This window comes from Heptranchias perlo, chromosome 8 (assembly GCF_035084215.1).
Source record: "Heptranchias perlo isolate sHepPer1 chromosome 8, sHepPer1.hap1, whole genome shotgun sequence".
In the NCBI taxonomy this organism is placed as follows: Eukaryota; Metazoa; Chordata; class Chondrichthyes; order Hexanchiformes; family Hexanchidae; genus Heptranchias; species Heptranchias perlo.
Window position 1 is genome coordinate 35,120,979 of NC_090332.1, and position 26,203 is coordinate 35,147,181.

At 41.3% G+C, this 26,203-nt stretch overlaps 1 long non-coding RNA gene across 1 annotated transcript in view; it reads right to left on the reverse strand.

The window, feature by feature from the left end:
• Window positions 1–5,288: 5,288 nt before the first annotated feature.
• The window catches only part of LOC137324191 (uncharacterized), a 51,881-nt gene continuing 30,966 nt past the window's right edge, over window positions 5,289–26,203 (reverse strand). The window contains exon 3 of the long non-coding RNA XR_010963544.1: window positions 5,289–5,444. This is a non-coding gene — a long non-coding RNA (uncharacterized lncRNA). The remainder of the gene's footprint in view (window positions 5,445–26,203) is intronic.

Here is a 26,203-nt window from a genome sequence, read left to right on the forward strand (position 1 = left end):
GGACTCTTCGTTGTACTTGTCAGCGACCTCTTTGCCATCTTCTGTTCCTCAGCAAATATATACCCTAAGGAATACTGCACCAGAGGTTAAGATATTTGCTACCTGAATTTGGGAATTTTATTAAATATATTCTAATATATTTATTGACGTTCTTCGGACTTCATAGGGAAAATCATTGCTATTCTTCCTTAATCACACTTGCTACTATGTTATAAAAGCTAATTTAGTTTTAAAGTACGTTAGTAACATTTAAGTTTACTAAATGAATCTTTATTTTGATAGCTTATCTTTCCCCTTTTTATTTTTGTATTGGAATAAATTACATGCATGATAATGTAAAGACGCCCCTCCATGAGATTCTTTTGGGACTGTGCTCAGAAAGCAGGAAAGGATTTCTCTATTATTAATATTGTTTTTAAAAAATAACCCTAATAATAGCCGCGCTAGTGGTTACTGAATTGACGTTTTAAAAAAAAATCTACGCTATTACTTCCACTGGTGTACTCAATATATTAAAAAGAGATTAATTGTTTCTCAGTAATGCTTTTTAATGGTTAATCAGCAACACCAACATGCATTTATATAGCGCCTTTAACGTAGTAAAACGTTCCAAGGTGCTTATTTTAAGAGAGGCAGGCTTTAATACGGCACGAGCATTTTTCTATTTTAACAAACAATTTCGTTTAAAAAAACATAACTCTGAGTGCGCTTTATCTTTAACCTTATCTATGACAGGCTTGTCACCAGACTAATGTTTATGTAACTGGCCCGTGCCATGCGACCGTGCGGCCCCAGGGATTGGGTGCACGGGACTGCAGCCCGGTACGATCCATATCAATGAAGGAGTCCTGACCTCTGCACTCCCTCTCTGGATCCTTCACCTCGCCACACTCGCAAAGGACACCAACAACAGATTTACTGCTCGTTGTTATATTTCAAGTCAAACCTATATATCGGGGTGTTACTTGTGGGAGGGGGATGGAAACAATCGCAGACAGATTCGTCAATTTTAAAAGATTTATTTTAGCGGCTTAAAACGATATGTAGTGAAGTATTTCACAGGAGCCCTTAGTCTAGGCCCTCTGCAGACCTATTTTATGTTATAGTCTCTGAGTTCCAGCGATACTCCAGCTAATTGCAATGTGCAATATTTATAAATTGTTTAATCTTATTAACCATTTACTAACCGACCCCTTCACAAACAAAAAAAGCGAGCACACCAATATCAATAGCGTGGAATACAGATAGGGACACTGCTGTTGATAAAAGACCAGGTATGACTTAATCATTCGATTATATTTTAAAACATAGCTCGATCTAATAATAAAAACTTTTGGAATGTCAATTCCCAGTAAATGTGCGAGTACATTGAACTTTCCCTAGTTGGCATTTTTGGAACACTGCCAATGTAGCTCACCGAGGCTATCTTGACGTATCGTTGACAGAAGGCAGCAAGGTTTGGAGCTGTGAAAGTAAAACCAGGCCGGGTTCCGCTTTCTCCACCTACTTGGGCTTGACTTTGAAAATTCCCCAAATCAAATTTACAGAATGAACTTTTTTTTTAAATTAAAGAGACCCAGGCATGATTTTTAGTTTCTAGCAGTCTGAATATAAAATGTCTCAAATCCGCTAGCAAACTCTCTGATTCTTGGCCTATTTAATTGCCATGTTTTAAATGAGATCTGTCAACATTAGAGAAATGCTAGGAGTGGGATTTATGATTTTTAAAAAGTGAATCAGATCATAAACACATATAAATGGAGCCGTGTTCATTTTAACGACGAGAATTATCGCAATATATGTTACACTTTAAAACAGGTCGAGTGAGTCTTGCTCCAAATGAGTGACATTTGACACGTGTGTTTATTAAAAATACTGTAACCTTAATGGCGTGACCCAGTGAAAATGCAGATTATAGGAGGTAGGCTAATGACCTTTCAGCCCTGGACCACCAGTACTGATCTAGGACTGTCTGCATAAAACCGTGCAGTTATTATGTTTCCCTTTTGCGGAATCGGAACATTATAAAGGGAAACGGGAAATTAAATACATTTACCTTCCCAACTCAGAAAGTCCTGAGGTTAACTGTGATATTTTGCATGAACAAAATGGTAAGACATTAAGCAGCCTTCCAAATTTATAAATGCTTTCAACACAAACAATAAAGTGGTCATTTTATACGCAAATGGAAACAAAGCAAGTATAGAGGCATATTTAAGCCCTTAGTTACAATATTTATTTGACTATCCAATTTGCCACAGCAGACGGTGATATTGCCACTTGTTACTTCCCAGTACCAATTTAACAGAGTTTCATCTACTTTTATTAGGGCAGCGCCAAGTGGTTTGGTTCTGATTGCAAGTATGATTTTTTTTAGTTCAATGAATAATTGCTACGCAAAAAAAGATAAGCAAAGCACGAGGAAATTGAAGGATAACGATACTATTAAAAATAGATGCTCATCAAAACATTTGTTGTTACTTCAACAAAGATGTAAACTTTAATTTATCCATTTAGAAAACCTGTTACATTTGTCCACATTTGTTGACGTTCCTCAATTTGGTCATAATAAACATTAGACATCCAGTTTCTCTCTTTCCGTGCTTCTGTAGTCTGGATGCAGTAATATCACCTCACGTGGAATATATATATATACTTTTGCTGTGGAAAAGGAGTTTACAAAGTGAGAAAATTACCAACACCGCCCTCCCCCCACCTGTCTGTACTTCCTATTGAATCCTCTGCCCTCCCAAAAACTCTCTAGTCGTAAGGTTCCACGACAATCAAACATTAAGAGTGGTGCTGTAGTTGGGCTGCCAACTATTATGACCGTTACCTGCGTGGTGACATGTATTCTTACAGGGCATTAGGATTAAAAATCTGCTCTAAAGGCTTTCACCTGGAAGCTGCGACATCTGACACCCTGAAACAAAAATAAGAACAAGGGCAAGTCAATTCAGCAAGAGAAGAAATTCTTTCCACAGTAGACTGCCCCCGTTAAACCCCCTGGACTGGCTGGCGTCCACCAAGACAGATTGTTACATCTATAATGTCAACTTTTGCTTCTCTCAGTAAATAAACGACCTTATTATTGCTGTTCAACGCTCATCAGAACTAATGATCGTTTACACTAAATCTTTATTCACTTTTTAAAATAAACACCAGTTTATTAAAATTAAATAAACCCACGGCTAATGTTTTGGCAAGCCGAATCTGTTACCAGGATTTTACTTATTAACTGAAGTATGATTGGCTGTGAGGAAAATTAAAGATTCCTTTGAAACGCACCTTCAAATTTTTACCAGTATCTCGTGCCTAAAAGCGACTTTTATTAAATATAGACAACTGGAGCCTCCGAGCGAATGGTAAGAGCCGAAGGAAACGTTGTGTGCATATGACCATTTCCATAAAATGAGCACAATAGAATGAATGTGCAGGCAATTGAACCGGGTCTGAACAAGGTTCCATTTAAAGACACGTTCCAGTTTACAGAGTGGCAGCAACTGGGCTGTACTGCAATAATGCAAAATATATACTATTTTGGAGAGAGCTGGGGAAAAAAACGTTCTTGCCGAGTGTTTAATTACAAAACCGTTACTTGTATAATATCCTGCCAAGCCAATACAACTACTTTTCATCTTTTTTATATTGTTCTTTTTCAATGTTGATATGGAATTATTCTAGAATGTCGTACAGAGATAAAAAATACAGCGCATGACTTCATATCGCTCGTCCCATTGAAGACAAATATATATATATATTTTAAATTAAGTGAAATTTTACACTTGAAACAACACCTTACAAAGAATATGTTTCAACTAAAAAATATAAAGTAAAAATAAACACCAATAAGGACACAATGGAATTTCGCTGGTCTATTTATGCTGCAGTTCTAACATTCAACATCTTCCAGACTATCAGGTGAAAAAAACTTTAAATAGGCCTATTAATGACATCAAATAGTTTATATAGGGTGCGTAATATAAGGTTCCATTTAAAAACACGTTCCAGTTAACAGAGTGGCAGCAACTGGGCTGTACTGCAATAACACAAAATATATACTATTTTGGAGAGAGCACTGCATTTCTTAGCTCAAATTCGTGCACATTTAAAACTGAAACATTTTTAGTGTAGCACGATTTCTAAATAGTAATTATTGGTGCTTTAAATAAAAAGTACACAAAACCAATATTAGCGTGCATGAATATGATATATGGGAAATATGAATATGACTTGTCGATCACTTAAATGTTTTAATAACGTATTACAAAGTAATGGATGTCATTATTATTTGATGGATTGTAAACGTTTTTAGGTAATTGGGGCCTTTTGACCTTTTGGTGGCACCGACATAGATCACTGTGTACCAGGGTGGTTGGCAGTGTTCTGGGATGATGTAAAGGTATTCAGATCCAGCCATAAACATGCAATTACCTTACTGAGTTTCCCTTGGCATTGTGCTATAAACAAATCGTCATTGCAAGGCCCCCAACCCCTTGGATGTGCGGGAGAAAGGTTCTTGTCTGATTGATGTATTGTCCGCCCTCGCACTGGACACAAACAAACTGCAGCCCTCGGCTCTAGAAGAAAGTGGACTCTTCCCTAAACAACTCCGAACACCGGGGTGCAAAAGAGCTGGGAAATTTCACAAGCTGGTGGCTGGCAATCATCCTAATGAGCTCCATTAAGCTGATTATTGATCTCCAGGTCTTTCCGTGAGGTCCAGTTAAAAGGGGCGGGAAAGTATCATATCGGGGTGACAGTGAGTCCGACCACCTGGCTGGTCCGAATGCAAAGCACATCATTGACTCGAGTCTACTAATTAGCGTTTTATGGGTCAGATGGCGGGATTAGACAGAGTTTTTAGCTTTCTTTTAAAGAAGTGAAAACAGCTGCTAAGAAAATACAATTTCATTGTCATAGATGCAATGGCAGACTATTAACAGTACGTTATTTTAATCGGATACCCCATTGAATTGTAACCTTCATTGTAGGAAATACAGTGATTTTCAGTATAATCTCACACATTGGCCGTTAATTTGGATTTATTATGAATTAATAGCGATTGCATAAAGAACAAGCAATTATAGCTATGTTGTTCAGTAATTGAAAATACACAGAAACAGAGTTAACTGTAAATGTAGATATAGTGACATAGCCAACACATACAGAATACCCTTTCTAACTTCAAAGTAATGCAGAAAATAAACGATATTCGCGATTTAAAATGTCACGATTTGCTTCCTCCACCCTTTCAGGAAAATATGTTAACCCATTTAGCCCATAAATCGTCCAGAATTCGGTTTTGCCTGAGAAGGAGTTAAAATTAAATTTGCCAAATTGTAAAATCGGCATCTTCATAGAAACTGTGATCATGTGGTATGGGAGTCGTGTGTAGACAGTTTTAAAGCAGGTGTTGTTCCTGGAAGCCTGGAGTTAAAAATCTGTAAAAAAAATTACATTTCTGATAAGTATCTCTGCTCCATGATTTGCAGCTCTGAAATATACTGCTCTCTGACATATTGCCGCTATTTAGGTACATCATACTTCAGTAATTCACGTCGGTATCTAAACATATCCCGGGATTGACATATTTTGACATTATTTTTCTTTGTGTTTTCCAAAACCCATTTTGTAGCCAGCGCAATCAATGGGTGTAGTTCCGTCATTTCACTGTGGTGCGTTACAAAATCTCAGCATCATTTAATTTATGATCCGACTGCACTATAACTCACAACTATAACAACCCGAACCCATCATATAGAGCAGCTGTTGCGAAGGATTTCTCAGTATTCCCCTCTGTTTCATAAAATAATGAGCGACATTGATTTGAGGCTATTAACAATGTTCATTTTGCCTAGTTTATATATATTATTTGGTAATTGGCAAAAGAACCAGAGAAGAGATGAGGAGTTTTTTTTTAACGCAGCGTGTTGTTATGATCTGGAATGCACTGTCTGAAAGGGTGGTGGAAGAAGATTCAATAATAACTTTCAAAGGGAATTGGATAAATACTTGAAGGGGAAAAAATTGCAGGGCTGTGGGGAAAGAGCAGGGAACAGGACTAATTGGATTGCTATTTTAAAGAGCCGGCACAGGCACGGTGGGCCGAATGGCTGCCTTTGCTATAGCGTTCTACTATTCTATATATATATATATATACTATATATATGCATAAAATATATTAATATGCAAAAGACTCAACTTTTCTGAGATTAAAAAAACCGCCATTGCTGGAAATCCGAAATAAAAGTAGAGATGCTGGAAAAGCACAGCAGGTTTCACAGTATCTGAAGGAAAAAGATAGATTAGTTTTGCGGGTGTGATCCTTCGTCAGAAATGTCCTACCGAAGATTCAAAACCGAAACTTTTAACTCAACATTTTTTTTCCAAAAACAAAAACTTTTCAACATGGATTATGTAGACTGCCAAAGCACATTATATTTAAGTGTTAATAAGCATTTACTTTATTATTCAAACGGTAATATTTTAACAGATAAGTTATGTGATGAAGTGGGAAAATGAACAATGTAATCTGGAATTTAAATCGTTAGGTTCGTTGTGTCAATAATGAATTTATTTAATTCTACAAAGCATATCTTTCTGTGTTTTCTCTGCTTTACATCCATTCGTACATTTGCTTTAAAACAGGTTCGTAGTTTATTTACACAGATTTTACTGTCTCTTTTGCTGCCTTAATCACTGCTGTAAAGTTTGCCCGCAGATATAATAATAAAAAGGTGGTTTATTTATTTTAGAACGTTTCTGTAATCAATAAAAGTTCTTTGTTATCAAACAGCACATTTACTACTAAATTTTATTGCCTGTCTTGTGGATTAACTAAGAGACATTAGTGCACCATAAATGGAATGACTTTTGATTCCTAGCAGCCTGGAAGATATACTTGGATTCATGAAATACAGCCATCCATTATACTGCTGATATCTGGAGCCAGAATATATACACAGACTATAAATTTCACTAGCTCTGCAGTACAGTACTTAAAGGCATTACATCTCAACCGCTAACATTCTTTGCATAAACGGCTAAAAGGGATTAAATTAGAATGCCTATGAAAGAAGATGTTGAGCCAGAGAGGTTCGTGCTGTAATTCATCAGCTGGATATGACTCTGATATTCAGCAAATGGGTTCTGTAAAGAGCCGCGACCCGACAAGGTGACATCGTTATACTGTCCAAATGATGCATAGGTTCGTGTAACGCTTAGTTCATCGAATGCTTCCTCAGGCATTAAAGCAACTCAATGGAGAATGTTTTGGCTGGGTGAAAACTTTCTTATGATAAATAACTTTTTTTCTCCCCATAGAGTATTTCATAACAGAGTAAATTAAAGTCCGTGCATAATGGATTCAGCGGTAAAAGGGAAATTCACCATTGCACTATCACAACTAATGTTGTACAGGTTTCAGAATTTCAACAGAACCCAACAAATATGTTTTAATAGCTGGAATGATTAAAAGCACAGCGATTATTGTGTAGAATGTGAATTTATCTTTTTAATTAGATAAATTCACGTGCCCACCTGATTTTTGAATGAAACTTTAATAAGGGTGATCCACTAAGATATTAGTTACAGCAACATAAAAGTAACAATGACAGGCAAAAACGCACACTGTGTGAATAGTCTCACCATACTACCGTTTATACACATATCCACCGTGGATAATGGATAGATAATTTCTGCCTGACATTTTCCATTACTGAAATGGAAGGATCGGGCCTAGAATAACTGCAATCTTCATTTACAAACCACAGTTTTGGGAATCCTTGAAAAGTCATCTGTGTGGATCATAATTCAAACACAGACTGTATTTATTCTGATCCAATAACTCTTGGCAGAGGCAGCGTTGCCTGCAGGGAATCAACTAACCATTTAATAGTAGCTTACAAAAAGAGAGCACACTTTTAAAATCAATTTAGTGGCTGCCGTACAATAAAACGACGATTGTAATGTATACCATGCTTGCAATTACTAATGCCTTTCCAAAAGGCAGATTCATTTAAAACCCTTTATTACTGCTAACCTGTACTATCCGAATTCTGAGCAAAGCGTACAAATCCATAAAAATCAAATTAGCACGAAAGCCTAATAAATATGAAACGCACGCGGAATGTGTGAGAAGCTAAATGTATTTAGCCGTTATATAAATAATATAACAATATTGTGATAAACTTGACGTGGTTAAAATGACAATGCATACATTTATCCTCGATCGTTTAAATAAAAAACATGGTGTGAATAAATAATTAAAGCTGCTCTTTTATATTCATTGGTTGCAAAGTGATTTGTTACATGTATAATTGCAGGGAAACTGACAACTGCAGAATTCACCTAGTAAACTAGATTAAAAAGTTCAGAAATAACATATTGAGATGACTTCTAAAAAGTACAAAGCTATAATTTGCAGTATTGCAATTATCTGTAAAAATGAGTCGCTTGTGATAATCTAACAGTCACTTACATGCTAGTTTCTGTTAAATGACCTACTTGCACGATTGTAATTATTTTCGAAGTTGTGAGTATTATTTTAGGGTTAGCATTGCGTTGGATGTCCCGGTACTCACCAATTTAATATAATTTTTATTTGCGTAAATGCTTCCTCCATAGCAGTGCGCGCTCTCTCTCGGGCACGCGCGTGTACACACAAACACAAAGTACAATATGCAAATACGTAGCCTTACTGTTCTAAATAATGGTTTATTCTAACTTGATGATACAATAAACTATTCGTTTCGGAACCTGGGACAAATTAGCTTCGTTGCCCTATTCAGTTCGATAGGATAAATTGCAAAACTAGCTTTAGTCAATAAATCATCTGTTGTCTGAAATAAGCGGATGATACAGAAGATAGTATGGAATTTAATTTATTAAGGGCTGAAAGCAGTCTGTTAAATCAATCATTGTCTGTCAGCCACGTCATTTTATTTTCTAACAAGGAAACCATAAAACATCTCCTTGACTTGTGTTCTTAATAGATGGGTTAGGAAATGAATGCAACTGTTTGGTGCCACCCCGATACAGCAGCAACGTGGCTTTTTTTTGGGGAGGGGGGTGCAGAGGGAGTGGGGTGCAGAATTCACAGCGACCAACTTTCAGGCGAAATGATCATTTAAAGGCTCTATATGTTATTTCAATCGATCCGAATTACAGGACGTAAATTAAAATATGATTTATTCGACATTAAAACTACAGTAAAAAAAAGGCTGTCTATCCAGGCTGTGGGAAAATAATATCTTTGATTGAGGTCCCCCGAAGACTGGTAGGTTTTCCCTCTTCTGTCGTGAACAGTGTGGTCTTTCCTGCTTTCCGGAAAGAGGGAGATCCTCTCGAGAAATGCAGCTTTCCGCTTTGCAGCTGCAGCTTGAATTTCACTTTACAATCTTCTAATAGCCGGCGGTAAAATCCACGGCCATTTAGTCCATTAAATAAACAGATCAGCATAATTGAGAATCTGGTAATTTCTTTTTAATGTTAAAAAAAAGTTACTGATTACATCAAGTGAAAGTAACTTTCGTTTGGCCCGCTTTTGGTTGGATTTCCTCACCACAACGAAAACAAACTTTATACAACTGCTCATGTTAGGGGTCATTCAACATTTGTACAAGAATGTTGACAGTACTCGATTTCCCAGAGGGAATAAAAACAGGCAAAAATTAATTTTTATACACACTGCCTTAAGTTGATGTCTAAAGAGCTATTAAATGTTCATGGTTTGAATCTGCCGCTCTCCCATCGACTACTTTATTAAATCTCGTAAACAAATTGAACGTATCGAACGGCCTCGTATATATCATTAATAGCCTTGCTGTTAAAAATTTAAATTGTTTTTAAAATCTGTAAAAGTTCTCGCTAGACAGTGACTACATTTAAACGCCAGTCTCTTTGCAAAATAAGGTCACCTGCTTTGACTGAAGTTCACTGTAACTCAGGGATTTCCTAGCAACCATTACACAGTCGACAAAATAGACCCCCCTCTCAAAACGATAGCGCCCCCACTATTCACTATCACCGAGAAAAAGGGACTGGGCTAATCTACTAAGAGAGAGAGAGAGAAAGGGAAAGAATTACGATACTGTGCAGACCAGAACGATGCTGCGTACTGGCAAGATTGCTGCCTTAGGTGCTAAGTTTCCATAACTTTTACTGACTTATTTATTCTAAACGTTTTACAAAGGTTTAATCCCGCCAAGATTTCCGTTTACCCGGACTATTGAACTGATATCTTGATAACTTCCATTTGAACCAATGGCCAGACGATGGGGCAAAGGTTATTCATTCTTCAATTATTCGTCTGTAGATCAAAGAATAATTACTCTTCCCTTGTTTAATAATAACTACCGTCTATATGTTTACTTCACTTTCCTGTCTACGTGCATGAAGTCGATTATTGTCGACGGTGGGACTCTGGACTGTCGTTTCCCATCCTCCTGCGGTTGGAGCAGTTATTCAGTCACATTAATTTTCCTGAAATCATTTTACACACATAAAATCGCACATTTTAATAACTATTAAACCGGGAGAACGGTATATAAAATAAAATCTATCTCATATGCACAGCCACAGAAATGAAACAGAATTTGATTCCTGGAGGTATTCCCAGAGGATACTGGCTACGCATTCTGTGGAGTAAACTGCAATTGTAATGAATGATTCTCGTTTGGCTATTCTGGATATTCATTATTAGCTGATACATTCCAGTTATTTTGAAATAGGGTCGATTTTTATTTCATTTTCTAGCTTAAATTATTGTTATGGCGTAAATGTTCCTTTTTGTAAAATTCTGCAAATTATCTGTTAGCTTCTATTTCATATTCTTTTCAGAAATGTGTATAATATGCAGAAATGAACGGATCTTATGGTTCTCAATAGGACAGCACTGAGATCAGCGCATATATTTTGCTCTGTTGTAACCTTAAAGGAAAATTCTAATAAACCTCCACAGTGTTTAACTTTACACACAGAATAAAATTAAGAGATAGCCAATAGAACCCCGTGTTCGGGTTGTTTATAAACTTAACTCAGACAGGTGCAAGCTCCCATTAGATTTTTAAATTCTCAGATTCCACCCCCCCAAAAAAAATGTAGCGTGAATTCTTGTTGCCCACTTAGAATAAACGTTACCCTGGCATAACCTTTAACAGGGCAAAAAGGCAACGCGTATACTACAATAATGGGTACACAGTAAACAAATCAATACTAGGATGTTATTGCTAACTTCCATCAGCTTATATATATATTATAAAACAATTTGAGAAAACGGGTAATAAAGGCAGTTCTTTATTTTGAATGAAAAGATTTATATATCAATGCAATTCAAGGATTGTTCGGAGGTTTTATTGAAAAAATTTCACTGCGCTGAGCTTTTCATTCTGCTAAAGGCATTATCACTGTCACTTGGACTTTGATTCATTCGTTTTGATGTTCCGATCAATTAAACTTTTGTTTGATTATACTATTACGGAAATACTGGCCACAACCTGCTAAAACGGAACTCATTCAAATCTCTATGTGTTGAATAGTAAATTGTGTGATTTTAAGCGCACCATCCTAAATCGCCAACGACCCTGGCGATGAAATTGCCTTACTAATTACTTTGGAGCAACACCTTGAAAGTTTGTCAGTATGTGTATAATTGGGCTAACATTTCTAAAAAAAAATCAGAAATACATGTTTAGCTGTCTCGAATTTCTGAGATTATCCCGTTCTTCACATTTTCTGACAGTAATCTATTTGGTGACAGTTATACTTTTGAACCGACCATCAGATCATAAACGCCACACAGCGCTCTCGTTATAAGCATGCCAGGGTATAAGGTCATGTATTATTCAGACTGTACATGTCTTTTTCAGTAGACTCATCTGTTTATTGAATGAAGCGTCCACGGCAGCATTCCCCAGCACCCAGAGAATGAGAGATTAATGAGAAATTGACTAAAAACTCTGCAACGAAACAAAGTCTGCAACTTTAAAGCAGATCACCATGTTCGGATGTTCTTCAGGTAAAATTATGTTATCCTGAGAATTTTTTTTCCACTGGTAAGTCAACTGCAAAATAATCGAAACTCAATTATAAAGAGGCACCTTGCTCGCTCTGACACAATCTTCATTAAACATTGAACTAAACGTAAACAAAGGTTTGCCATATTCCCAGATTTATGTTTTATTATCTAATCTATTTGACATTTATTTTGGGAGGTGGAGATATTTGATTTGTTTAATATTCCCAGAGGATAAAAACAGTACGAATACAGGACGGAGACACCTTCCTGTCATCAGTAAATGCATTCATGTGCACGGTTATTCGGAAAGGTGTTTGTCTAAGACGCTTGTTGTATTTGCATCTTGAGAGAGACAGAGAACAGCCTAACCGCGTACGTGTGTAGTATGAAGTGCTCATCGGTCTGTAAATTAGGATCCGCAGCAGCACATGTCAAGGTTATTAAAGCAACCACATATCATATCTCTGGGTGCTGGGGGATGCTGCCGTGGACGCTTCATTCAATAAACAGACTAGTCTACTGAAAAAGAAATGGAATAGTACAGTCTGAATAATATATGACCTTATAGCTTGGCGTTGTTATAACGAGAGCGCTGTGTGGCGTTTATGATCTGATGACAGACTGAAAAGTGCTTGTGCTCTTGAGTGAAAGGAAAGTGTTAAATTTCAGCATTGGTCGCAAGTTACATAATATTCAGCTATTAGCAGTTAAACTATGGAAGTTAAAATCCAAAATGCAATTCTCGTATTCCGTAAAATAACCTTTTTTTAAATCAAAAATGTAAAGGCAGAAATTTGGACTGAACGTCAGTTCATTTTGCTGCGTTATTTGTCTGGTCGTGGAACATAGAATAAGTCCATACATACATTTGGCAATATGAACGAAATTACTAGTCCAATGGCAGTATACAACAAATTCTACAGACACTGTCTAGCAAGGTAATTAGAATAAATCTGATAATGTAGTGGATTCAGCACCAAGTAGGATTCTATTGAAAATACACCTCAGGCTTTCCCGTTGGTATTAAGGAACTTTGGCCGAAATGAATTTGTGTGTGGTCCTGTTTGTCCATTTTTGTAGTTAGTAACAAGAAATTGAATTTATGTAGCGCCGTTAACGCAGAAATTTGTCCCAAAGCGCTTCACAGAGGAGCAATCAGACAAAATAGAGCTTTTAGGAGGGTTGACCAAAAGCTTAGACAAAGATGTGAGTTTTAAGAAGGCCTTAAAAGAGGAGAGGGAGGTACAGAAAATCATTTCTGGGGCATTAAATGTAATTTGGTTGTTACTCTTGGTAAGTCACATCTAATACAATGGGTTAACTTTGCTTATTAAAACTATTTAAGGAGTTCAACATTTTTATTTTTAAAAAAAATCACAATTTAATGCAATAATTATAGAACAGGACAGTCTAAAAATGCCAGGTCACTATTTGCATTACTTTCTGTGCATCAAGATTAGACACTACTAACTCTTAGACCATTGGCAGCTCCAGGGCATTCCAAGCTCCCTGGGCAGCAATTGTTTTTATACAGCTCATGTACTGTTACTTTGAAACAGACCCTAATATTACAGTAATAATTGTACTCAGATGTTAGGAGTAACTTTCAGAAATATTAATTGTAAACTGCAATAATAATTAGAAAAAATAAAATCCCTCCAGGTTTTTCAACTTTTTTGCATGCAGCCCATGATTTTCTGCCCATTCATTTGAATGGATGAAAAATTCAGGGCTGCTGAACATCAATGTGGAAAATCCCAGCCAAAAAAGTTTTATGTATCTCACCTTACATGCTAACTTTATTTTTGCTTTCTCTTTTTCTTATTCTCTCTTTATTATTTTAACTTTTCATTTACTTTATTTCTAAATAACATTCTCTATTTTAAGTATTCTATGCGTTTTACATTTTTTGAAGTTTAAAGATTAAGGATACGTTTTCCCTACAAGTTTAGTGTTGGTATGAAGTTTTGCACTAGTGCCAAAGTTATGGTGTAAATCTGGAGTCAGTGACTGACGTGACTCTGGAGTAAAGCAGAGTGAGGATCCCCGGAAGAAGTAATCTTACATTGTTTCCCTTCCAAGGAACAATTTAGACACTTTTTAAACTTACTTGCAGTTAATTAATTTTTTTGGATAATGCATGCACTGCTGCCTGCAATTTCCCTAAACATTTCAAATTTACTCTTCTGGGAGAGATTCTCTGTATTCATGCAGATGAGTATATTCAGAGCATTTTTTGATCAGCTGGATCTCTGACACAGGTGGAAACCCATCACTGTGTTCAAGAGTCTCCAATCAAGCTACTTGGATTCAACACCTGTAGAATTTCTGCTGGCCCAATATGGAATATACATTCTTTCCCCATAAGGGCACAACCCACTTACCAATGTCCACGGAGCTTAGGTGCAGGTTGGCAGTGCCATGGCTTAAGTACCCAAAGGGTGCACAGGGACACTGCTGGAGTTCAACTTTCTCCAACCACATAGCTTACCATTACAGTGTACTATCAACATCTTGCTTGCCTAACTAGGACAACCCTACTTGTGAGGGTATTTGATGCTTGGTTGTTTGTGGCCAAGTGCGAAGAATCCCAGTCACCAGTGACAGGCCTATCCTTTCAGGTTCTATTAGTGAGTCAGACTAGCTGGTCAATCATTAACAATGTCCTACAACACTGCAGACCTGGCTGATTCAGGTATTAGATTATACAGCCTGTCACAGAGGGTAGACTTGGTCCTAAACTTCCATTGCCAGGCATCTTAGCATTTTGAAACCATCTATCTCCCCTTCCCCAAGGAGAATAGTCACCCGTTGGCGTTGGACAACTGATAAGTGTGGATTAGAGCCTTTGCTAGCGGACAGCAGCTACCATGAACTTCTCACAAGTGGCATGGCTGGCAGCACAAGTAACCATAAAGGTATGAGTGGATCATTATTATCCTCCTGACCAGAGCTTGGACTTGTACCATACCCCATGATATGGTGGTTCTACCAGTTGGAGAAGCAAAGCTTCACCAGCAGCTGCTTTTCTCTCCGCAAATCAATTATCATGCCCTGGATATATGAGCGGAGAGTTTTCTCTTGGGCAGCAGAAATGCCGTTTGAGTCAGGCAGTGTAAATTGAGTACCGCCTGAATGGAATCCAAATTACAGCTATTGGTGTCAGGCTGGTAGCTGTAGTCTAAATGCACTCGTTTTCCAGTGCCAATAGGTTTCTACTCTACATTTTGGAGACGGGGCTCACATCATCCAAAATTGGTCCCTGATTGCTTAAAATCAACTCCAAAATCAGCCCTTCAATCAATCAAAGCTCAGAACTTTAAAGACATTAAAGGCTGTTAAATCTGAAGGACTCAAATCAATCTTTTGTAAACCTATTGGCAGTATCATGGAAGTTAAAACCCATTTTGAATTAGGTTTTCATAGCACCTTCCCCCCACCCCCCCATGTCAAAGAAATGCCTAGCCACAAACCTGTCTGATAGATTCTCCTAGACATGGAAATTCTGTCATCTCTAAAATTATAGGAATTCATGATTCATTAATAAGACCTCAGTTAGAATACTGTGTGCGGTATTGGGCGTCATACTACAGGATGGACATTGAGGCTTAAGGGAGAGTACAACACAAATTCACTAGGATGCTGCCTGGTATGAAGAAATAGAAATACAAAGACTTGGCAAAAGTGGGGCTTTTTTTGTTAGAACAACGCAGATGCTGAGGCAATATGATGAAAGTCTTTAAAATTATAAAAGGATCGGACGTGGTAGATAGAAGCAGACTGTTTCAGTAGTTGAAGGGTCAAAAACAAGGCACTATAGATAGAAGATTAAATGTAAGAGATTTGGAACAGAGAGCAGGAGAAATGTTTTTACACAGAGAGTAGTGAGGGTGTGGAATTTATTCTCAGGGCTAGTGGCTGAGGCAGAAACTATGTGAACATCCCAGGTTTGGATTGGAGAGGTGGATTAAGAAAAAGGAGTTGAAGGGATATGGGAACATGATGGTTAAACGTGATTAGAATGTGATTTTGCATGATTGGTAAATGCTAACATGGACTGCCAATGGAAATGAAAATTGGGAGAGATGTAAAACAGGCTGCCGATTTGCTATCACTCATTTTACACTATCACATAAAGTCAAAATCTACCCCAATTGTTTTGATATTTTAAGAGGCATCAGTCATGAACTAGGATTTGGGTGAATCATTTGTGCAGCCATGAAGGCTGTTTTGTCACCATATATGATATGGGAACCAATATTATCTGAGGAGGTTTATTTTAACAGACAACAGCATGAAACACTGAACAAGACTGGGTAATGCAGATAAATGAACACTATGGCCTAGAAATTCATTGCTGCCACACCTGTTTTACTGGTGTAAATGGCCGCCTACGCATCCAGTATGGCGGGAGGCATATGCATTCAAATTCCACGCCAAAAGTTGCTACCTTGCATATTGGTAAAGGCCGAAGCATAGGTGTCCAGGACTTGCGCCTATTGGGAAGTTGTTGATATCCCCCATACCCATATGTATTCATTTCTGAACACTCAAATCAGTAATCATATATTTTTGCTGAATTACAAAAAAAATTTATTCACTGTTAATCATCATGTTCTGTTTGTTCAGTTCCACAGGGAAAAAAAACAGATCGCTCTAAAAGGTTTCAATTAATTTTTTAAAAAACAAAACATTATACCGGCCTCCTCCCGATATCTCCACCATCACAGAAGTCAGTCTTCAGCCAATTCGATTCACTCCACGTGATATCAAGAAATGGCTGAGTGCACTGGATACAGCAAAGGCTATGGGTCCCGACAATGTACCAGCTGTAGTACTGAAGAGTTGTGCTCAAGAACTAGCTGCGCCTCTAGCCAAGCTGTTCCAGTACAGCTACAACACTGGCATCTAACCGACAATGTGGAAAATTGCCCTGGTATATCCTGTCCACAAAAAGCAGGACAAATCGAATCCGGCCAATTACCGCCCCATCAGTCTACTCTCAATCATCAGCAAAGTGATGGAAGGAGTCATCGATAGTGCTATCAAGCGACACTTACTTACCAATAACCTGCTCACCGATGCTCAGTTTGGGTTCTGCCAGGACTACTCGTCTCCAGACCTCATTGCAGCCTTGGTCCAAAAATGGACAAAAGAGCTGAATTTCAGAGGTGAGGTGAGAGCGACAGCCCTTGACATCAAGGCAGCATTTGACCAAGTGTGGCACCAAGGAGCCTGAGTAAAATTGAAGTCAATGGGAATCAGGGGGAAAGCTCTCCAGTGGCTGGAGTCATACCTAGCACAAAGGAAGATGGTAGTGGTTGTTGGAGGCCAATCATCTCAGCCCCAGAGCATTGCTGCAGGAGTTCCTCAGGGCAGTGTCCTAGGCCCAACCATCTTCAGCTGCTTCATCAATGACCTTCCCTCCATCATAAGGTCAGAAATGGGGATGTTTGCTGATGATTGCACAGTGTTCAGTTCCATTTGCAACCTCACAGATAATGAAGCAGTCCGAGCCCGCATGCAGCAAGACCTGGACAACATCCAGGCTTGGGCTTATAAGTGGCAAGTAACATTCGCGCCAGACAAGTGCCAGGCAATGACCATCTCCAACAAAAGAGAATCTAACCACCTCCCCTTGACATTCAACGGCCTTACCATCGCCGAATCCCCCACCATCAACATCCTGGGGGTCGCTATTGACCGGAAACTTAACTGGACCAGCGATATAAATACTGTGGCTACAAGAGCAGGTCAGAGGTTGGGTATTCTGCGGCGAGTGACTCACCTCCTGACTCCCCAAAGCCTTTCCACCATCTACAAGGCCTGGATGAGTGCAGCTCCAACAACACTCAAGAAGCTCGACACTATCCAGGACAAAGCAGCCCGCTTGATTGGCACCCCATCCGCCACCCTAAATATTCACTCCCTTCACCACCGGCGCACAGTGGCTGCAGTGTATACCATCCACAGGATGCACTGCAGCAACTCGCCAAGGCTTCTTCGACAGCACCTCCCAAACCCGCGACCCCTACCACCTCGAAGGACAAGAGCAGCAGGTACATGGGAACAACACCACCTGCATGTTCCCCTCCAAGTCACACACCATCCCGACTTGGAAATATATTGCCGTTCCTTCATCATCGCTGGGTGAGATTCGTGGAACTTCCCTCCTAACAGCACTGTGGGAGAACCTTCACCACACGGACTGCAGCGGTTCAAGAAGGCGGCTCACCACCACCTTCTCAAGGGCATTAGGGATGGGCAATAAATGCTGGCCTCGCCAGTGACGCCCACATCCCATGAACGAATCAAAAAAAAATGCACAGGATGCACTGCAGCAACTCACCAAGGCTTCTTCATCAGCACCTCCCAAACCTGCGACCTCTACCACCTCGAAGGACAAGAGCAGCAGGTACATGGGAACAACACCACCTGCATGTTCCCCTCCAAGTCACACACCATCCCGACTTGGAAATATATCGCCGTTCCTTCATCATCGCTGGGTGAGATTCGTGGAACTTCCCTCCTAACAGCACTGTGGGAGAACCTTCACCACACGGACTGCAGCGGTTCAAGAAGGCGGCTCACCACCACCTTCTCAAGGGCATTAGGGATGGGCAATAAATGCTGGCCTCGCCAGTGACGCCCACATCCCATGAACGAATCAAAAAAAAATGCACAGGATGCACTGCAGCAACTCACCAAGGCTTCTTCATCAGCACCTCCCAAACCTGCGACCTCTACCACCTAGAGGGACAAGAGCAGCAGGCACATGGGAACAACACCATCTGCACGTTCCCCTCCAAGTCACACACCATCCCGACTTGGAAATATATCGCCGTTCCTTTATCATCGCTGGGTCAAAATCCTGGAACTCCCTTCTTAACAGCACTGTGGGAGAACCTTCACCACATGGACTGCAGCGGTTCAAGAGGGCTGCTCACCACCACCTTCTCAAGGGCAATTAGGGATGGGCAATAAATGCTGGCCTCGCCAGTGACGTCCACATCCCATGAACGAATAAAAAAAAATACCTTTCCATCTAGTTCAAAACCTCCTTTTGTGCATAAAAGAAACATTGGTAACTATATAAAAATAAGAGAGTATCAGATCTGGTTCTATTGGGTCAGATACAACTTGCACTGCCACGGATTCTCTCTAACTTGTTTAACTGACTGAAGGAAGGTAAATAATCACAAGTAACATTTCCATGCATAGAACCTCTTTAAAATTTCTTTGAAAATTGTTGGTTTACTGGAATTTTCCCTCAGTCTAACACAATAGAATAGGCGTAGGCTAGAAAATTGAGTGTGTGATTTAGCTCACCTGAATTGCTTTGCACTATATTTTGTCTCATTTAAGTGTCTAAGATTATCAAATCAGACCCTGCATTGAATTTTTGAATGAGGAGCCAACCGCTGAATGCACCCTGCCCTTATGAAATTGATGACTGGAAGTCCTGAGTCTTGGCTTGCTGAATCAGGCTTCTTAAAGGGAGATGACATTTTCAGTTGCTGGTAAGAACCTTTTTGTTGTTTGTGTTTTTAATTACATTTTGAGTCATGTGTTTGATGGTTTTACTGGAAAATCTTTGATTTTTGCATTTTTTTCCCCCCTTCTAATACTTTCTTTTGTTATTTTTTCTTGCTGCTAAATTGCATCTAAATTGCACCATGCAAAATGGTACGGTTGGGAATTTCTCTGGGGGTTCCAAGTGCATTGCAGATGCAACAACACCTGAGGTAGTTTGTCTGTCACTACTTCAGGGCCCATGATTATTATTCCCTCCACATGTACCTGGACATGTTAGAGACCTGTCTTTGCTTCAAAGATAAAATAAGGATCCTTTGGGTAATCTTAACTTTGGGCGAGACTGCAAAATGGGTGATATCAAATTGGCTGCCTAATTTAGACCCCACCCCGAATTTCCCTTCCATTGACTTCAATGGAAAGGAAAATCGGGAATGGTCATCCCAGGAGACATCTGCTACATTAAACAGTTTGCAGTGTACACACCAAGCAACTGACAGATGCTATGCTTGCAAGGGGCAATACCGTCATAATTTTCTCTGTGGAAAGGAGGCATCAGCTGGACAGGGTGCAGAGCATTTAGTGGGTGGCAGGGTCATCTTGAGTACATGACATTGCATGTGGGCATCAGAGGTCCTTGTATTAACCCTAAGGCTGACATGAATAGAAAGGTTTGCACTCAATTAATGTCAAGGTGGTATCTGGCCACAGAAATATCATTGTGTTCGTCAATAGCCATTATTCGGGGCAAGCACCCATGATACTTTCATTTTGCAGCAGTTCAAACTGCCACATTTTTGGAAGAACAAACTCTGGGGGGGGGGGGGGGAGGGCGGGGGGCATGGGGGGACCTCTTAGGAGAGCAGGGCTAACGTCCCGCCCAATGCCCAATTCGCCAGTAAAATCTAGCAGGATTGGTCTCTCAGAGCCATTGAAGCAATATTTAAAGGGGCACTCAGCTGCAGAAAATTGGATCATAGGATCTGTGTGCCATTGTGCTGTTTTTTTTATTCGTTCATGGGATATGGACGTCGCTGGCAAGGCCAGCATTTATTGCCCATCCCTAATGCCCTTGAGAAGGTGGTGGTGAGCCGCCTTCTTGAACAGCTGCAGTCTGTGTGGTGAAGGTTCTCCCACAGTGCCGTTAGGAAGGGAGTTCCAGGACTTTGACCCAGTGACGATGAAGGAACGGCGATATATTTCCAAGTCGGGACAGTGTGTGACTTGGAGGGGAACGTGCAGGTGGTGTTGTTCCCTTGTGCCTGCTGCCCATGTCCTTCTAGGTGGTAGAGGTCGCGGGTTTGGGAGGTGCTGTCGAAGAAGCCTTGGCGAGTTGCTGCAGTGCATCCTATGGATGGTACACACTGCAGCCACAGTGCGCTGGTGGTGAAGGGAGTGAATGTTTAGGGTGATGGATGGAGTGCCAATCAAGTGGGCTGCTTTGTCCTGGATGGTGTCAAGCTTCTTGAGTGTTGTTAGAGCTGCACTCATCCAAGTAAGTGGAGAGTATTCCATCACACTCCTGACTTGTGCCTTGTAGATGGTGGAAAGGCTTTGTGGAGTTAGGAGGTGAGTCACTCGCCGCAGAATTCCCAGCCTCTGATTTGCTCTTGTAGCCACAGTATTTATATGGCTGGTCCAGTTAAGTTTCTGGTCAATGGTGACCCCCAGGATGTTGATGGTGGGGGATTCAGCGATGGTAATGCCGTTGAATGTCAAGGGGAGGTGGTTAGACTCTCTCTTGTTGGAGATGGTCATTGCCTGGCACTTGTCTGGCGTGAATGTTACTTGCCACTTATCAGCCCAAGCCTTGGATGTTGTCTAGGTCTTGCTGCATGCGGGCACGGACTGCTTCATTATCTGAGGGGTTGCGAATGGAACTGAACACTGTGCAATCATCAGCGAACATCCCCATTTCTGACCTCATGATGGAGGGAAGGTCATTGATGAAGCAGCTGAAGATGGTTGGGCCTAGGACACTGCCCTGAGGAACTCCTGCAGCAATGTCCTGGGGCTGAGAGGATTGGCCACCAACAACCACTACTTCATTTGTGCTAGGTATGACTCCAGCCACTGGAGAGCTTTCCCCCTGATTCCCATTGACTTCAATTTTACTAGGGCTCCTTGGTGCCACATTCAGTTAAATGCTGCCTTGATGCCAAGGGCAGTCACTCTCACCTCACCTCTGAAATTCAGCTCTTTTGTCCATGATTGGACCAAGGCTGTAATGAGCTCTGGAACTGAGTGGTCCTGGCAGAACCCAAACTGAGCATCGGTGAGCTGCTTATTGGTGAGTAAGTGAGTAAGTGTTCGGATTATCAGGAGAGTTTCCAGTTTTCAGGTCACTTTCTTTGCCTTACTTACCTGCAGTAAGATCTATCTGATTATCAAGGATACTGTTATTGCCAGTTTCTTTTCGATGTAAGGACAGTTGGAGGAAGAGCAGCAGCAGCAGCCTTAGCAACCAGCATGAGCAGCAGCTGGACAAGGGGGGCTGTTTGTAGGAAGCCATACCCACCACACAGGGTGTACAGGGCAAGAGCCACTTTCTTTGATCTATCTGAAGACCAGTACATCAGGAGGCTGCACTTCTCCAGGCAGGCTATTGCAGATCTCTGAATCCTCCTACAACGGAACCTACTGCCTGCTCGACCAGGGGGCCATGCTTTGCCAGTGGCTCTCAAAGTCAGTCATCCTTAACTTCTTTGGCCCTGGTTCCTTCCAGCCTGCATCTCCCAGTCTGCAGCACACAGCTACATTAAGCATGTCATCAATATCCTTTTTGTCAGAGTTAACCGGCACCCCCTTCCCCATTGACCTCAAAAGTCAACAGTAGAGAGCTCAGTTGCTGGCTTCCCTCACATCCAGGGTGTCATTGACTGCACACATGTTGCTATCTGATTCACCAGAACACCAGCCAACAGCATTCATGAATAGGAAAGGTTTCCACTCCATTAAATCCAACTAGTCTCTGATCACAGAAACAAGATCATGCAGGTTTGTGCAAGGTATTCAGGCAGCTGTCACGATGCATTTATTCTGCGACACTCAACCATCCTCCCAATATTTGATCCATCCAGGAACATGACAGGATGGCTGCTGGAGGATAAAGGGTACCCTCTACACATGTGGCTTATGGCACTCCTTTTACAACCCCACCACGCCTGACCAAAACAGACCATGGACCACTAGGATGACTATTGAGGACAGCATAGGGCTGCAGAAGCAGAGGTTCAGGAGTCTGAACAGGTCTGAAGGGATACCTACTATGTGCCCCGTGAAGAATCTCTCACATCATAGTGGTGTGCTGCATCCTGCATAACCTTGCCATACAGAGAGGCCTGCGCTTGAAGGGGGTAGAACTCAGCAGCAGTCTTCATTGTATGAGGAAGACCAGGGTGAAGGCAAGGAAACAGCAGAAGAAGGGAGGTCACCTCAGCACCTTGCAGCAAGAGATGCGAGGGATGAATTAATTGCTCAGCGAATCCAGTGACCTGCTCATGCCCCTGCCGTGAAAACTTACACAAAGCCCCTCTGCATTAACAGTCCTTGTTACATCCTTCACCACTCCCTTAATCCTGCATTAAAGAACATTGAAACCATTCAGTCAACTTCTCTATCAATGACATCCTGACAATGCAGTTCTCAGAAGCTGCTATAAAACCACACTGCAGACCAAAGTGCCAAATGTGACAAAGGTGATGAATTTAATTCCCAACATAATAATTGGCTTCCATCCATTTCTCACTCAAATGTCAACCCATGGTGTCTTTCTTAAAAGAAAGTTTCCTAACTCTACTATTCCTTTGAGGTGCTCCCCAGTGGCCTCAGCAAAGTAGCTGGGAGGCTGCTGTTGCTTATGTTGGGACCCTAGAGATGCTAATGGCAGGTGAATACAGGATGCTCGAGCCTGTAAGGACCCGGCTGTAAACTGCTGCACCTTAGTTGCTGCTAGGGCAATCTGGCCCAGCTGGCTTTCTGGCACCAACCATGGCGGTCATTGCTTGAGGGGATGGCGAAGGAGCAGGCGTGCTGACATCTTAAGAGAGGGTAACAGCTGTCACTCCCATTGAGCCACTGCCACTCTGGTGGGTCTAGAATTCATCACTTCCACTGATCAGCAGGAAAGCAGACTGCAGAAGATGAATTACTCCTTGAAAGTCCCGATCTATTAGATCCACCAATCTGTCCAAGGTGGATACCCATCTCAAGATGGATCTTAAAGCCTGCATGGCAGTCATTTGAGCTTCCACCAAAGCTACAAGGCTGTTGACATTGACTCCTGTTGTGAGGTCCAAGCTGCAGCATCTCTGGAGGTGGCTGCACTTTCCTGCAGAATAGACTGCAGAGTCCTGATGCCGTGCGGGATAAGACCACACCAGGCTGGAAGCGGATTCCTCCATACTTTCAGCCATGGTGCTGAAACTCCTTGGTAGGCCTTCCAATATCTGGTATAATTGCTTGTGTGAGGTGAGCAGTTTACTTTTCATGGCTAGGCGTGGCTGGCAGCGGCCCTCAGGTAAATCCTTAAAGGGGACTGGGAGAGGGGGGGCAACCGGGAGGGAAGCATTCAGGGAGAGGGTTGAGGTCATGATCAGGGGGTGTCATGATCGTCATCAGAGGCGGGGGGGTGTGGTGTGGGGTGGCTGGCGGCAGTTTTAATGTGGGGTCAAGAGGAGCACTTGTTGCTCTTGTGAGGTTATTGAACCTCTTCCAACATTGAGCCCAGGTCCTGGGGGTGATGCCACTGACACTGACCCTCTCAGCCACCTCTGTCCAGGCCTACTGGGTAGCCGTCCTGGGGATGCTGTTATGGGTGCTGGGGGACAGTACCTCCCCACCTTGGCCTGACCTCCTGCGACTCATCACTGTGATGAGTATCCTGCCCACACTGTTCCAATGAACCGTGAAAGCAGGGAATACAACCTTGTTTTAAGAAGTGCATACCTGCTTTAAATAGGCCACGGGAGGCGGAATTGTGCTGAGACAATGGGCAGGTTACCCGTTTCCCAACATGATCAGGTCGGCAGCTCATTAATCATATTAAAATGAGGCCTGGGAGTTAAAATCGCTCAGGCCTCATGCTGGTGACGTCATGGGGGCTTGCCTCTTGGCCCACCTCCCGCCCGCCTGATTCCCACCCTGAGTTAAAATCGGGGCTTTAGTTCTTCTAGTGAGGGCCTCCTGAATCAGGCCCACACTGCTGCAATATTGTATTCTCAGTTCAATATTTGTAGTTCATTTTTTTGTAATGAAATCATTTTGAGTAAAAGAAGATATCAGAGGCTATGTGTAGCCTCTGGAGCATCTCAGTGTAATGCCAAGTGGTGTTTGAAACAGTGATTTTCAAACTTTTATGTGTGTGGAACCTGCTGCCAATACTAACACATTCCTGGGTATCCCCTGTCCTAACCTCCAAAGGAATAGTGTTGCCTCCTTAATTGCTATCATTGCAAAAAAAAGTGTGCTGATAGTGTACAGAAATATGAAGAACTTGCTAGAATATCAACAGATGCAGGAAAATTCAGAAATCTGATGATGTTGGAGTGTTTTTTAGGACCCCTTCATGAACTCCTCCCCCCTCCCTCCTCCCAAGGTCCATGGACACCTGATTGAAACAATTATGGTTTACAGAATATTGTACTCCTTGGTGATTGAATTGGATTTACAAGGAAATCAACGGCAGTACATTGCTAGAAAGTACATAGGGCTGGAGTGTGTTACTTGCCTAATAGGTGCCAGGCACCAGTCTGATACTATTTTTCCCAGAAAAGGTTGCCTTGGCATGGAACTCGTGAATTTGCAGATGTTTTGCAATAATTGTGAAAAATTGATATCACATCATTGCTTTCCAGCACTGTTTATATCACGAGCAATGCCAACATTTTCACGGTATTTAAGAACTTTTTCCCTGAAATGTCTTTTCAGTATTCAGCCCTCTGTGTAAGCATTTTTTACTTTGCTGTGGTTGTTTTGGGAAAGTGAGGTGAGAACAGCCTTCTGCTGCTGCTCTCCCATGTTTATCGTTCCACTTGGCACCATTTTCCATCAAGCATTCGGTTAGAAGTGGAGCTGGTAAAGCTGGCAGCTGTTCCCAAGGTCTCATGAAAAAGTGGGTCTCCATTACTGCTGGAACAAGTCGGAGTCAGGCTGTTTACATTTCTAAGTGTAGACGACAAGGGCAGAATTAGGCATTTGCCATCAGCTGCACTTTTACAGTGTAAAAATACCATATATTACAGGAGTGTGACCAACAACACACAAGCAGTTCTCCCTCTGTGGGCTGCACTCCGTTGTGTTAATGCTCCTATGGCCAAACAGATGGGCCTCAAAATGTACAGTAGGGTTAAGGCCATTGCCTTTAGGTTTAATTTGATCTTTTTATTCAGTTGATTGGCACCCCATCCACCACCCTAAACATTCACTCCCTTCACCACCGGCGCACTGTGGCTGCAGTGTGCACCATCCACAGGATGCACTGCAGCAACTCGCCAAGGCTTCTTCGACAGCACCTCCCAAACCCGCGACCTCTACCACCTAGAAGGACAAGGGCAGCAGGCGCATGGGAACAACACCACCTGCACGTTACCCTCCAAGTCACACACCATCCCGACTTGGAAATATATCGCTGTTCCTTCATTGTCGCTGGGT